A 17,236-nucleotide genomic window follows, 5' to 3' on the forward strand; every position below is an offset into this window, starting at 1 on the left:
TGTATGCGCGCTCCATAATTCCGTTACATCCCCTGCTAACTTCGACCTCTAGGGGTGGGAAAGCCGACAGTGTTAACTTTCCCGGTTATCTGTGTTCCCGGTTGTACCTACGTAGCTACAACCAGGCTTTGTAGGCTTGTAGCTGTGTAGCTACAACATACCTTCCTGCCTGCCTATACAAAGTGCACACTCGTATACACTCATCTGCCGAATGCACTTATTGTGCAAACAAGTGCGCGAAAACATGAATTCAATTCTTGGTATCTTCTGCAGCGCGGTTCAGTTTTGACAAGCGCTTTCAATAGTTTGTGCAGTGATACGATACAGCGTTGAAAGTCTAGCATTTGATCATTCATAATGTCAGACGATGATAAGATAAGACATCGCGTTGTTTTACTGCAAATAAATTGTTTATCTAAGTAAATCATATTCATCATTTTATTTTGTTTATTGCTTCGGCATTTACTTTGTGGTATGACATGATGTAATTGTGAAAAAAAAACACTTGTTTTTTTACGACTTATATTTACATTTAGACCTGAATATGGAAGCATGGCTTGTGAAACTAGTCGTAAAAATTAAATAAATATAACTCAAGTGGTAAAAAACCTGCGTTTTTCTTTTTTATCTGTTTTTCTTTTACAATTTCATCAATTTAACTAACTTGACGCCGCCGATGTGTGTGTATATTCGCCGATTATTTCAACTCCTGACTCGACTCGTTTTAAATATTTTACGTCCTTCATAGAGCATATAACGATGTGTGTCATTATATATTTTGTTGCTTATACTCGAATCCAATGTGTAGGACTCGTCAGAAAAAAAAACTCGAGTACATTTTTAAACACTAACGTTCGCGATTTCGCCAATACAAGATGAAAACAATTGTCGTTTTCGAAACTAGTCGTAAATAAAAATAAAACTCAATTCAGTGGATTATTCAAGTGTTTAATTTAATTAAAATAATCGTGTCATTCCACAAAGTTAATGCCGAATCAATAAATAATATGATTTAATGATATTTATCAACGAAAATATTGCCTCATTTCTTTAAGCGGAAAAAATATTTAAATCGATGGCAAATAAAATTGATGAATGCAAATTAACTTATTCTTCGTCAGTCATCTTTAGTATTTGAAAATTTCGAAGTAATAAAAAAGGTTTCCTGATTAATATAATTCAGAATAAAATTAAGGTACCTAATCTAGTTTTAACGACTTTAATTCGGAAGAAAATTAAGTCGAATCTTAATGACCTCCCCTTTCTCGAAATCATTCTAAATGAATCCCCGAAATAACGCTGATTACGGAAAAAAGCTCGAACTAAAAACGAAATGTTAATTGTCTTATTAACATAAATAGGCCTTTTGTGTTGTTTACCTTTAAACTTGGCTGACCGGATTATAAAGGAAGTTAAAGCACAAGAAAATATTTAATTGGAGCATTTATTTGCACGTCACAGTATGCTAATTGCCTCGAAAATAATATAAATATATACATGCATTCATAAAATGGTCAGTGTAATATTGTTTTAATGCAAACACGGAATAAATATACATAAAAAAAATAAAAAACTTTAATTTTGTTAGTAAAATTTGTTTTTTTATTTTTTTTACCTAAAACTTTAAATATCTTAGTTCCTTCTTTTATTAAATGCGTTGAAAGTACATTCAATGGTGGAGCTGAGTGACATATCCCAGAAGCGACAAATTTGACCAGACACTTTATAACACTAGGTACCCAAATGAAAATCACCTTAGACTTAAATTTAACTATGTTTTTTGTCCAAGAATAAACAATGCATCATATTACATATCCCTCACTGCTTTCAACAACGTCATATATAAAAAAAAAATAAAAAAATTCAGGAGATCGTTTTTAAAGTTTAAGAATATAATAAAATGTATAAAAAATAAATATCAAGCCACTTATTGAATTTTTGCTGTGCAACAGATTTTTTTATGTAAAACCTGAAGGTTTTTTCTCCATTTAAAAAATATTTGGGATATTTAAAAAAAGAAATAAACAAAACCTTTTCTTCAAAATGAAAAAAAAACACATTCCGCCCTGTAGCGGGTAAATATTAAGCTAAAAATATGCCGCTTTTGCTTGGAATAAAGTACTTTTTCTGGGCATTCCGAAAACATGCATAACTGAAAATTGACGAGTTTTGATATACGACGTTGTTGAAAGGAGTGAGTACATCAAATGAAGCGCATTCGAAGTATTTTTCTTCTTGGCTCAATCCTAACTTATCGTATTTGTAGACTGTTGGGGTCAGCTCTCCTCGTCCACAAGTTATAGGTCCTCCTATCATTCAAACGTCACCTAGGCCATGCCTTCGAATCATTTTATCATTCTGTAGCATCCATGATTTCTTTGGTCTTCCTCTTGATGTCTTTGGAGAAAAATACGTAAAGATTACTTGGTTCACTATATGATCAGGGTCTTCAAGTCCTATGTGCCCATACCATCTCAATTGCCTTTCTTCTACCTTACTATTGATGTCTGTTACACCCAGACTTCCACGTATGCGTAAACTCTTTATTTTTTCTCTAAAAGACGTATTATTTAAAAAAAAAATGGTGCTTTATAAATTATATATGTAAATATTGCATTCAGCAAATATTTTTTTAAGTATAAAGCTTGCCATTTAAAAAAAATACATTCGATACGATTTTCTTGTTTGATTGTATAAATGTTAACGTTTATGTAAATGTAAATAAGCTTTTTTTTTGCATAGTTAAAGCATTTAATTGACATTCATTCGAAAAAATCCAAGTAATAAAAAGGAGTTGTATTAAAGTAACAGCAACTAATAAGCCAAATTGGGTAGTTCATTTAGTTAGTTACTCTAAGTATATAAGATTTCATGATAAAATATGTTTATTTTGTTGCAAAAATTCATGTTTAGCTTTCATAAACACGATGGTAGAACTTTTAATTAAATAAATCTTCAAACTATAGAATGTAGAGTTCAATGCCGCCGCGCAGTAACAACTAGGGTTACAGAAAATATATGGGTAATCATAAATCTGTGCTTTATTACGAATACTATTTTGTTATTGCAAGGTAGGCAGAAAGGATGGAAGGTCCTGCATGTAATTCTAGTCACGCATCCCTAGATGATTTACAGACATGACCGAATTACAAGTTTTGAATTATTCGTTATCCAGTCGCAGTCTAGGTACTATCTAAAAAATTCATACCAAATACGGTGATGCCTCAGTTTGTAAATTTTTAAAGATGATTTAAGATTTTGAACACACGAACATTAATTAATAATTCAATGGATATCAAATACACATTTTTATTCATAATCCAATGAAAGCTGTCAAGTATTGTTGTCAGGACTATAAAATGAATTGTTTTTCTTTGCATTATTTTTTTGACTCTTATTTTTTTGAGATTACCTCCAACTAGGAGTTATTTTTTACAGTTTTTTTGACATTTCAACAAATATGAAAAAGAATATAGAGTTCTGGGTTTTGACAGGGCTTTTGACTTGTCATAGGCTGGTTAAATGATCACTTTACACACCTTCAACTTTCACCATTCTACCTATGATTGACAACCACACCATCAAAATTTTTGGAACTCCTAGATATATGATGAATCTCATGACACAGTACATTTGAGTTCACAACAGCCACTTGTGTTGGATTGAGTAAGCTTTTATTTAGCTGAGACCCTTTGTATAAATGTATGCAAGGTTCGAATTCTGGATTATTCCTACATACTGGGAAACGCCTGAAAACATGATGTTCATTTTATTATGTAGCTTATAATGTTGACCATTAAAAAAACTCAGCACATGTATAATACCACTTATTGTATTAAGTGGTATTTTACAAGTGTATAATTTTTTAAATAATTGACATGTCATTCCACTGTATAATATAATTTGACTAGTTATTTTTATTCAGAGCATTTTGATTATGTCCAAAAACGTTCAAATGTCTGGGTTTTCTCTGTTTTTTTTTTTATAAATATAAATATGGTTTGTGAGTAATCGACTCCTTGTTGATAGGAATAATATACACGAATAAAATTTTATAAATTATTTCAAGGATGAATATATTTATTGATAATGAAACCATAGAAAAGGTTGATGAAATGAAATATTTGGGCATAATACTAGATTCAAAATTGACATTAAATGCAAATTTTGAACACGTTAATAAAAAAATACCAAAAAAAATATTTTTCCTTAGTAGATTAAGGAATAAATTAAATAAAGATACTGCAGAACTAATTTACAAAACAATCATTCTTCCACATATAGATTACTGCTCAACAATATTATTTTTAGCAAACGAAGGAAATTTAAATAAACTAGAAATTATACAAAATAAAGCGATGAGAATAGTTCTTAAGAAAAATAAATATAGCAATATAAAAAAATGAGAGATGAACTAAAATGGTTATCTGTAAGAAGAAGACTTAAATTTAATATGTTGATATTTATACATAAATTTTTTCACGATAAATTACCAAAATATTTTAAGGATAAAGTTGTCTTAAACAAAAATTGTAATGAATATGGTACTAGACAAAAGGATAAAATAAGACTACCATTATTGAAAAGAGCTGAGTCGCAAAATTGCTTGATGTATAAGGATTTTAAAATGTATGATGAGATGCCTGAATGTATGAAGAATGAAAAGTGTCTGAAAGAATTTAAAAATAAATGTCTAAGTTACTGTAAGGAAATGTAAATATATAAAGATGATGTAAATGTATATAATAGTTTATATTAGTTTTAATATAAGCTAACTTAAGAAATAAATAAATAAAAAATATTTAGTATACATATGCAAACACCGTGAAGCCATTAAATAAAATTATATTTGGTCCGTTATTGGGAATTGAATTACAACCAATTGGATCGCAGTTCAAAGTAATATTGAACAGTATAAAACCAAATATCGCTCCCTGCGGGAAAATGGTTCCCCGAACGCCGAAATAACTCGATGTAAGTTCATTAATGGAAATTGGATTATCTCATTGCGAAACGGACATATTTATTTAGCAATAAATTCGGATACACGCACTAAATTAAACAAAGGTTGTAATTTGCAGAAATAATCAGTTTGAATACAATCCGTATAATACTTTACGTTGATTAAAATTGACAGGCACAAAATACTGTTTATTATTGCCAAAATAGCACTTGGTTTGGTGATTGGTGACCATTTTTTATTAACGAAATAACCTACGATGCTTTATTTTGTCTGTTTGTAAGTATTGTATCAAGTGATGTGGAAGGTGATAGCCGATTTAATTAATGAGGTTTTTGCATATTTTTTTAAGAGAAAAGATAAAATAATAAATATTAAGGAAGGTGTGTTGAGATGTTTCGAGCATGTGAATAGAATGAGTGAAAAAAGAAAAGTAAAATAAATTGTTCAGGCGAGTGTAGTTGATAATAGAAGAGGAAGACCGAGAAAAACTTGGCATAATCAAGTATTTCAAATACTTGAAAGTAGTCAGGTCCCGACTTGACCATTTTCAAGTATTTGAGTCGGAAAAATGTAAGTGTATGTATGAGAAGATGCATGATGTGGAAGAGACGAAGATTGTCTGTAAAGACAGATTGGTGTGGTGTTTTATTCCCTCTGCCTACCCCTACGGAGAAGCGTTGTAATAGTTAGATAGTATTAAGTTAGTCATATTTAAGATGACAATATTTCGAGTGAGTAAAATTTAATTTTTTTTTTTTAATAAATCTGTGTTCGTCCACTTATAAATATTGATATCTCAACAAAGATGAAGATAAATATACGAGTCTAAGTATTTACAGGGCTAGTGATATTTTTATTTATTTATTTTTTATTTATTCGGGAATTGTTCAGCTTACATATGAAAAATGATATAATAAACAATAGTTACATTAACAATAACAAACATTACATTACATTAATAAAAAATAGTTACGTTAAAAAAAAGGCCAATTAAACAATTCCACATTTATGTTATAAAACTATTTAAAAACATTCAGAGATGAAACAAAAAAGGGCATTATATAAAAGATATGTCAAAGGCAGATTTAAGTTGTTACTTTATACACGTGAAACTTTTGTTTCACGTGTTTAAATAAAAAATCAAAACGTTAACGTAAATAAAAATTGCATTGGCAACGTAAGCAATATAAGATGTTTTAGCTCAGATCTATACGTCTAATGCTTTTTAAAAAAATAGAGATAATTTTATCGTTATCGTATGGGAATATATACTTATTTATAACCCTTATCCGCACCCAACGGTGCATAGGGCACTGCATCGAATTGAGGCAGTGTTATCTTGATTACTTACACGAAGGCAAGGTGATCACTCTTGTGCTTCAGGAACCAGTCCAGGGTAATATTAAATAAATGTAACAGTGTAAAATCACTAATATTTATTTTCACCCCCCTTGGGAATCGAATCCGGAACCTCCAGCACGGTAGCTAAACACGCTGACCATTACTCCATGGAGGCGGACATATATAAATATATGGCGGACATATATGGGAATATATATATAAAGTTTATATTTAAACCAGTTGATAAACACATCTGTAGTTCTCGGAACTAATTGAATTTAAATTAATAAACTCTAAAAAGTGTTCGTGAGTGTTTTATTTTTATATTTAAAAGTACTAGTATAGCGTGACGGAAATAAAACATTATTTCGATTAAAAAAACTGACCAGGGCTACACGTACCTAATTAACAAATTAATCAACGAGAAAGTTATCGGAATACAATTAGCGCAATGCGGTTTAGGCGTGAAATCCCCCAGACACCCTATCCGGAGCCAATACACTCACAATTTAACCTTTACCCGCATCTTCTTACGTCCGAGCCGAACGAAATGAGAATGGAAAAGGCGAAGGGAAATTTTATAACCTAGACCGAAACTTAAACTCGTTACTAGATTACAAAACTTTTTACGAGATGGTTAAATTTTCCCAGACTGAGTAATTGTTCGGCTATTTGTTTCGATATTGGGTCTAGATCAGGGATAAAAAATGTGTTGTATTCGACCAATGCATCAAAACTAAACACATATCTTCTTGTATTTTTAATATATTAAAATCAAACACTGATTCTACCAGTCTGCATTTTTTTTTAAATGAAACAAAAAATAAATCTTGAGAATTATATCGCCTTGTTAGGGGATTATCAAACTACTGTGATGATTAAATGGACTAAAAGTATTCTACACATATAAAACTTTATAATTCTAGGCAAGTAGTCAGGTATAACATGTATGATAACAATTATGGGAAAAACCAATAGTTAAGGGTAAGACCAAGTGTTTAAAAGGTATTAGGGGAATGTACATACTTATTTTAAAGAAATTTATAATAAAGGAAGGATCCTTTGACAAAGTATTGTGGGACAATTAATGTTTTTAAAGCTTCAGACTTAAGATAATTCTTGTGGAAATTATATATTAATAAATATATATCTTCTTCTTTCAGTGCTGTATCAGGTACTCCAACGTACTGGATTAGTCTGGAAAAAGCTTCTCTTCTGTCCTATGCTACTCTGCAAATTATCCCACTCTTCTTATTCCGGTCTAATGTTTTATGTTTCGCAGCCAGGCTATGTGCTTTTATCCAACTCCTCGACTTCCCTCAATTATCCTTTTCACGATGAGGATAGGAAGGCATATTTCTCATGTCTTAGAATTTATCCCAGGTAGGAGATCTTGCACTTTGGTACATCAATTTTACATTATTACACGGTCAGAATAGGTATATAGAATAGATATATAGATTGCACATAACTTTTGGAGGGCTTGTGATGCATGACTTTTAAATGTGACAAAAATGTTCCATTTGGCTCTCTATGTTTTAGCTCTATTATATATTATATAGTTTCTCTATGCTTTACTCAAAATATTTAGCAGATCAATGCAACCTTGCTATTGAATGATTTATGAAACACTAAAAAAAATACTTTTGAAGATATTTTGTGTGTGAAGATGTATAAAAATACAAGTAAATACCTAAATAAATGAAATAAGTAAATACCTGTTGGTGAAATCTGCCATGACTTAGTGTCAAACCTAATATATGTATATTTACTTTTTGTTAAACTTTTGGCAGATGCCCTGAATACATCGATATGAAAGAACACTGAGCAAAATAAATTAATCACGATTTAGAGCTGAAAATAGAAAGCATTTTGTATTTTACATACATATGCATTATAAAATTTACAATGTGAATTGCATTCATCGCTAAATGTGAAAAGTTTGCGCTTTGTGCAAAATGTTTCGCGTGCCACCATTTTCCCGTTCCTGGTCCAAATGTAAATCAGTGCAAATCGTATTGTTTTATTCGGACGCAGCGTCCAGTTACCGCTGGGGTAAGTCATCTCTTCACTAATTGGTTGCCAAAATTTCTGGACGCGTTCAGTTCGTGAGAGCCGCCAGGTGGTTTTGAAAATTTCAGCTTGCGTGTATCCAATTTGTTGCGAATCGATGGGTGCAAATATTCGGAGTTGAATTTACGAGAGGATTTTTAAAATTTTGTCTGCTCTGTATTGGATTAGCGAGCTTTACCGTGTAAATATACTTTTATCACATTTCGTTCGAAAATTATTTTTCGGCGATAACAGCTAATTGATGTGTTTTAGTGGATTTTGTTTTCACATTCAACCCTTAATAACTAAACATTCGTCTGGCGGACTGCGCAATTAAAAACGTAAACAAAAGTATTTATTTAAAATAATAACCGGTTACATGGCATTTAAGTTTGGTTTATAAGGAATGAATGTAAGAGACATTTAACAATAAATCACTATTCCGCACAGCTACTATATATCGCTCACTCCTTTCAAGAACGTCATAAATCAAAAATTGACAATTTTCAGTTTTGAATGTTTTCGGAATGTCCAGAAAATGTACTATATCCTAGCAAAAGAGGCATATTTTTAACTTAATATTTACCTGCTATAAGGCATAAAATGTTGTTTTTGCATTTTGAAGAAAAGGTATTGTTTAATTATTTTTTTTAAATATATTAAATATTTTTCAAATGGAGAAAAAACCTTCAGGTCTTACCAAAAATATCTCTTGCATAGTAAAAAGTTCAATAAGTGGCTTGATATTTATTTTTAATGCATTGTGTTATATTTTTAAACTTTAAAAACGTTCTCCTGAAAAATCAGGTTTTTTGATTTATGACGTTCTTGAAAGGAGTGAGCGATATGTCAATATTGTGCGATCCACAAATGGCATTATATCCACAAATATAGTTTAGTTATGTAGGGTTTGTTAAATGTTTTACTTGGTAAATATAAATTCGGTTGTTTGTTTTCATTTCAAGTGTTACAATATATTAATTAAAATATATTTTTAGTATATTTTAATATTTACCGAATAAACTTTAAATTAAAAAGTGATATATTACTACAAAGTGACTGCTGAATCAATGATTGGGGTTTTCTTTTCCTTGCCTATTTTCTATTATTTGAAGTTATCGAGACTGATGCAAATTAACGATAAGAAACAAAGGCTTTGTCGAATAATAACATCGACTGTTATTTATTATTTAGTAAATGCATACGTTTTAAAAGCTAAAAATTCATTCCTATACTTGAAAGGCATTTCGTAAATATTTGACAGGGCCAATGGTGTAGTGTTTGCGTGTGTTTTTCGTAATTTTAGGGCCAACTTGTTTGAGAACAAATAAAATAAGCAAATGTTGGAAAATACTTTTAGCTTAATAATTTCATACTGGAACTTAAAAAATAATTTACAAAATCGAAGTTTTCCGAACGAACCATAATTATAATTATAACCACCTTTGAATATGGAAATAAATGAGATTATAGCACGTCAAAAGAGTAGAATAATGAAATATATTACATAACAACTATCGGTAGAATGGGGGGTAAAAGTTATGGCAATTTCCTTCCAATTAACTGGAATTTTGCTTTATCAGGTTAAACCTTTTGAACTCAACTCCAGACTTTTATGTGCATACAAATTTTACCCACATATTGACAAATGTTAACAAACTTATTTTACATGCGAGTGTATCAAACCAAAGTTGAGAAATTGATTGCAAAAAATAAAACACGTGAAAAGGTATTAAGAGTACTTTTTTAAAAGTAAAAGAAAATTATGGAAACTAAACGTATCAAAATGTCTTTAACCAAAATACAGACAGTAATTTGATAATGCCTAATAAGGCAAAACAGTTATAACGATTTTTTATTTTCATATTTTTTAAAAACAAAACATACAACTTAGTAGACTCAAATCAGTGTTTGATTTTAATATTTTAAATATAAAAAAAGAGTCATTAATTGATTCGGTAATCACTTCGTGGTCAAATCTATTAATTTTAAATTTAAGTTTTCTTATTATTTTTTGACACCTAAACAAAGATGTAGAAGAATATGGAAGTCTGGGCATTTACGGGGCCTACGACCGTCATAATATGAAAAATAACTCTTATACTTGGAGATAATCCAGATTTGTGAACAAGTATTTGGATAAATCGAAATGTAAGTTTTACTTATTTAATAATTAATAAGTAAAACTTAAATACAAATAAATATGGAGTTCTACACATTGAACGCGAAAGTATTAAGTACATTGAAGTATTTTATCAATTTATTTTATTGAAGTCGGATTTTTAAATGTGTTTTATTCGTTTTCACATGTTTTATATCGCAGTTTAAGTGCTGAATGTTTAGTTTATTGCAGGCGGTGAGGATCGTGTACATTGCTTGGGTACTTTTCACAGTGCATCCTACATCATCAGCCTGGGAAGTTGCTTTTATGAAGCACTTGCGGGGATTGCACTGCACCGAGCCAAAGTGGGGGGTAGACTTACTCACATTATGAAAATCCGACTTGTGTGCATCACTCATACAATTTACTATGTAAAATTGGATTTTTCTCTGCAGTGCAGGGTAGACGAGACGCTGTTACTGTAATGGCGTACTTGTGTAATACAATGTTATTATTTACTGCACAGCCATAAACGAGTTACAATAACTCAAACAAATAATTATAAAAAAATAACATTTGTAATATACCGCTTATTGGGTTTTATTTTATTTTACACTAGTTTCGAAAACTACAGATGTTTTAATCGACAAAACTAAAGAGCATTTTTTTAGGTATATGTAGAGGGTAGAGTAATAACTACAGAAGGGGGGTTAAGGGCGAGACTTTGTTTAGTGGGAATATAGACAATAATGGTGATGTATTTCAGAAAAGCATATTATTAATTTATGATTTACTAGAATTTAAATTAAATTGTAAATACACTTGTTTTTTTCAATGACTAGTTTCTGAAACTACAGATACTTCCATCTACGGGTCTTAATATAAACTAAAGCATTAATACGAATAAATTATCTGTACTGTAAGTGAGGGGGGGGGTAAGTTAGGGGTAGAGGTGATTGAGGATATTATTTTCTTGAAGTAAAAAGGACAATTTGTAGTAGCTCAAGCAGCAAATGGTCAAAAATATGCTAAATAGGTAATAATATTGATAATTTTCCCTAAAACTTGTGGAAAAATAAGCAAAACATAATACGACAAAACCTTTTATTAATACATATTTTAAGTAGCTTTGTACTCAGACTTACATATAGTACCCTTATAGATCATTTAAAAAAAAAACATATAAAATTAAAAAGCGTGATGATTATACAATAAAATTATACTCAAATTGTGACATTTAATTCAAACCCTTATCCGCAACCCAATGGTGCATAGGGCACTGCATTATACAAACACAGTGTTATCTTGATAGTTAACACACGAAGGATAGGTGATCAGCCCTCCGCTTCAGGTACCAGTCCAGGGTAATATCGAATAAATATTAGAGTGAAAAAATCACTTATATTTATTTGACCCCCCCTGGGAATCGAACCCGGGACCTCCAGAACGGTAGCCGAGCGTGCTGACCATTACACTACGGAGGCGGACCGTGATCGGATTGTGACATTACATGTAAGATATTAAAACGATATAATTAATTTCAGGTTTCACTGAAGAACTTCTTAAATTATATTTTTTTTTTAATAAAATGAAAATTGTAAAGATTTCTCGTTCAATGCAGCCACCGCTTGTGCGGTGAAATCCTAGAAAATTAGAGGGTGAACGTGACAGTCTACGTAACAGTCTCCACATCCGGCATGCAGCTTAAATATGCCAAATGAAAACCGGAAACGGGTTATGCCGATAGTGAGCGTGGTGGGAATGCCGATGGATATGGAGGTCGTATATTTGGTTTCAGTGCAAGACCATTTCAGATAAAAGCGGTGCCTGAAAACCTTCATGAAACCGTTACTAGAAGCTTGAATTTCTGCACAGAAAAGGGACCATAAGTCTGAATGTCATTAAAATGACTGATCATTATATTTCTTATATATTGGAGAATTAAACATCTTCATTTTAATGAGACTTAATGAGAATGAAACATTATAACGCATACACACTCACTCCAACCACAAACATTACTTTCATTCATCACTAATTATAATAAGAATAACATTATCGGTGGATTTTTGTAATTGGCTGTAGATTTTTTAATTGGTATTGTATATTGTATTGTTATAACTTAAAGTAAAATAAAATAAGAGTTTATAAAAGTGGTTATACACAAAGTGAACGATGAATGATACGGAGAGTGTTACATTATAACGCGTTTATGATTTATTTGCGTTTTTAAGAATATATTTATATAACATATATGCTATGATATGTTTAATACGCGGACTTAATCATAATCAACATGATGGATCTAAATGCTTATCAAAAAGTAATAGTTTTGTAATTGTTAAAATTCTATTTTTCAGTTTAAAGCAATAAAAAAGAATTTTTATTAATTTTTTAAACAGTTTAGAAAAGAAAAACTAATATCTTAATTACAATTTCATTGATGTTAAGTATACATATATGTAGGTTTACGTATAAAGTATGAACGGAAAAAAATAACTACCTTAGTTCTATTTTTTACGAGTTCGGTTATCGATGTTGCCGGGGGTGTACATTGTTTATATCAATAAATTTGTTAAAACGTTTGTTCGATATACGACAGGCTGAATGAATCATCTTCCATTTGAATTGTACCAAAAATTGTTAAGTACTCAAATTCAGCTCACGACAGACTTTGCTTAAGAAACTAAAATACATTTTTTTATACTTATATGAGAATAATAAAAATTAATGTGACATCAATAAATGTCCTTCAGCTTTTAAATGTAATAGAAATAACATTTTAAGTGTGTCCAAATACTTGTTCACTAAATCTGGATTATCTCCAATTACAGGAGTTATTTTCACACTATTTTTTGACATCTCATCAAAGATGAAGAAGAATATGGAAGTCTGGGTATTTACGGGGCTGACGACCGTCATAGGCTGGTTTAAGTGATCACTTTACACAAGTGTAACATTCACCAATTCTACCCATTATTGACAATTTGAGAATTTGAGTAGTGTGGTTGTCAATAATGGGTGGAATTGGTGAATGTTACACGTGTGTAAAGTGATCACTTAAACCAGCCTATGACGGTCGTCAGCCCCGTAAATGCCCAGACTTCCATATTCTTCTTCATCTTTGATGAGATGTTAAAAAATAATATGTAACAGAAATAAATTATTTCAATGTAGACGAATAACTTAAATATTATGCATCATTATTTAATATAACTTACTCGTAAAATGATACATTAAATTCAAAATATTTTGGTTATAATATGATAAATATTTAAATATATGCAAACTGAGGAAAACCTATTCGTTGGTTTTCATAAGGTTTCATTACGTTACTATTTGGACCCGCAACGAAGCCTTAGAAAAAGGTATCCAATTTCCCCTAGAACCTTAATCCTAGGGTCAGAATTTGGGACCAAGTCATACTGCAATAATTTATCAGTCAATTTTCTAAATAAGGTCAGGTAAAATGATCGTAAACATAATAAAGGGTAGATTGGAAAAATTACAACGTACCATTTATAAGGTGAATTTAAGCTGTCATATCTGAATCGTCAAAAATACGACAAATCTTATGTTTCGGTGTGAGTCGGATTGTGGTCCTGTGGTAAGTGCTGTGGACTCAGATACTCCTTTGAGGGTATAAGGAGTCCCATAAAAGTGATGCAATAAAATTGAATGAATTATTTTTTTATCTAGGCGAGAATCGAATCCATGGCGTTGAATGTGCCAACTAGTTATTATACTGTTAACTCACTGCTATTAAACATTATTACTCAAATAATAATTGGCCGGTGTTAAACCAAAGTGAACTAAGCACTGGTATAAAAAGAATAAAAGTTTAAAAACTTATCAGTAGAATGGCAGAAAATTAAAATGAAATGAATGTAATAAAAAAGAAACTGATATAAGGTAAGAATACAAGGCTGAGATAAGCGTTATTGAGAAAATAAAATAAAAAAGTATGTTGAGATAGTTTGGGCATGTGAATCGAATGAGTGAAGAACAGTAAAACAAATTTATGAGGCTAATGTGGCTGGTAATAAAAGCATAAGGAAGACCTAGGAAAATTTGGCATGTTCAAACATGATAAAATACTTTGAGGGGTCAGGTCAGAAGTCGGAATAATCGGCGGCTATGCATGAATGTGAAAGAGGCGAATATTGTAGGCAAAAACATATTGGTATGTCCTTTTTTATTTCTACCTACCAATAAAAACATATCGTAGGAGAAAATGACCAAGTGCATTTTTTTTACAAGAACGTTATCATTGACTTTTTGATATCTTACTAGCTTAATTTTGCCCTGAAAATCCCAAAGCATTTTAAACTTAGAAGTATATTATATTAACTTGCTAAAAATAACTAACTGCAATGACGTTTATTTTCTTGCCAAGCAAAAGTGAATTCTTGAACATTTTACGTTTTGTTAGTTAGTTGGTCACTTTCTCCTGTACGACTACGATATTGGTATGTCCTTTTTTATTTCTACTACGGCGTGTTAGATGGTTGGATAGTTGCTTTTTAAATAAAAACAAAAAAGTATCAAGTTATCACTGAAATACATAATCTTGCAATATTTAATTTAAAGTGTTTTTCTTTTTCATTTTCTTATGAATGTATGTATGATAGACACAATGAGAAAATCAAAAACTCTTAAAAGGGTATCAAAGTTATGTAATTCTACGTTCTTTGATACTTTCAAACAAACTGCGTCGGAGGTATAACGTTGGGTCTTTTGTTATACAGCCGAAACGTGAAAAGTATTAATTATATTATGAAATCGTGTAATATTCTTTTTAGGCCTATTCTGTACATGTGTTAGTTTGAGGTTTACCCCAACCCAACCCGAGGCCCGCGGTCCAATCCCTGTCCCTTCGTAGCCCCAGAAAAGGAAAAATTTATGACCCTTTCGTGAGGTGATTTAATCGGTTGGGATGTCAGGGGTCGTAATAGTAGTGAGGATAGAAGCATATTTTTCTCATAAAGATTCGAAAAATCTCAGATATATTACTTATTTAAAAGTCGTTTAAGGTCGTACCATGAAAATAAATACGGAAGAAGAAAAATTAACTTACTGACTTATCATCACGTTACTTCTCAGTAGGTGTAGGCAGAAGGCATAGAACACTAGACTACTTACTTATTATTTCGTCTTTTTTATTGTAACTGCAGACAGTTGGTAGAATTCCATTTTAAATTTTTGGGCTATATATATCTAAAAATTAAACAAGGTTATTGGATTGAATTGTATATACCCTAGTAATATTATTTAGATTTATAACAAGAACACAAAACAAAAAATGGCTACTGTGTTACTTATTAATAATAACTTGGCACGATCAGGTTTGCCAAATACTTGAAAGTGGTCAGGTTATAAGTCGTAATAAGTTAGTTAGTTAGTTTTTTATGTCGTTTGTGGGATCATGAAAACAAATATGACTTACGAATTGTTAAGGACAAAAGAAAGTGTGCTGTAAACCTACATTTACACGAATACAAACATTATACTAAAGGACTGTGAAGGTAGGTATGAAGTCATAAATGACATTAAAATTGTAATTTGAACTTTCGGGAGACAATCTTGCAAAATGAAATAAGTTTTAGACCTATTTTCGCTTTGGTATGTTCGCATTAGTTAGGACTTTTCTTTTAAGGCAGATTTTTCCCAGAGGAGGGAGTGAATACCATTCTAAAATTCGTTCAAACGATTGCAGCGAAAATGAAACGAATACGAAAATTTTCTGCAGTTTTTTTCATGTTCTTGTATTTAATAAAAAAATAATTCAAAATAGTATAAAACGTTTTGAGTGTGTCCAAATAATCGTTCAGACATCTGGATTATTTCAAATTAGAAGTTGTTTTTTACATTATTTTTGACATCTCAATATAGACGAAGAGGAATAAGGAAGCCTTTACATTAACAGGGTTCACGACCTCGTACGTCCTGCAAATGTCCAAACTTCCATAGTCTTCTTTATCTATATTGAGATGTAAAAAAAATAATGTTATAAATATTGTAGTATTTACAACTAATCCTCCTTGAAAACAGCCACAAAGCCTACACCAAGAAGAAGAAGAAGTATTTATAGAACTAGAATTTCATAAATTTAGAGCCAAAAAAATCAGTTTTTGAATGCAATGCAATGTGTTTTGTTATTAAATCATAACTAAACTTTTGTGTAATATTTTGGCATTGAAAATAAAATATTTTATATTATTTCCGCTAAATAAATCTTTACTACATTACGCAAGTGGAAAGTTAATGTTACAACTAGAGAATATACAAAATTCAAAGCCTACAGAAACTACGCCCATTATAATAGTTAAGTCAAGCGAAGCAAATAGCTAAAATTGATACATAAAGACCCAGTGAGAGGAAAACTAAAAAACGTCCGTTTATTTCAAGGGTTCTTCTATATTCCGAGTCTGAAATACAGGAGAACCCTTTTTCTCTTGCCTATCTGATCTTCAATGCTCTGGTTAGTTATGCGAGTAGTCCAGAACCGCCATCGTTAGATGATACACTTGTCTGTAGAGAAATGAAGGACAGTAATGGAGGATAAAGTTTAATGTTTAGAACGAGTGGGTTCGTTAAGTTTTATGGACAAGCGTGAAAATTGGACAAGAAAGCTCCAAGAACTCGCAAGAAAGTAGGAAGTCCTCACCCAACAGGGCGATACTGCGATACATATAACGCGATATCATGAAGGCAGTAATACGAGAAGCTTTAAAAGCTTACAAGATGTCGTTAAATTTATGTCGAAGGCAGAGCAAATA

The 17,236-nt window shown here is 31.0% G+C and overlaps 1 protein-coding gene across 1 annotated transcript in view; it reads right to left on the minus strand.

Annotated features, from left to right (window-relative positions):
- The window catches only part of Tl (toll like receptor), a 277,297-nt gene that overhangs the window by 104,232 nt on the left and 155,829 nt on the right, over positions 1-17,236 (minus strand). The gene's annotated exons all lie outside the window — the stretch shown is intronic.

The sequence above is a fragment of the Brachycentrus maculatus genome, unplaced genomic scaffold (assembly GCF_059751285.1).
Source record: "Brachycentrus maculatus isolate JH-2025_06_01 unplaced genomic scaffold, ASM5975128v1 h1tg000207l, whole genome shotgun sequence".
Taxonomy (NCBI): Eukaryota; Metazoa; Arthropoda; class Insecta; order Trichoptera; family Brachycentridae; genus Brachycentrus; species Brachycentrus maculatus.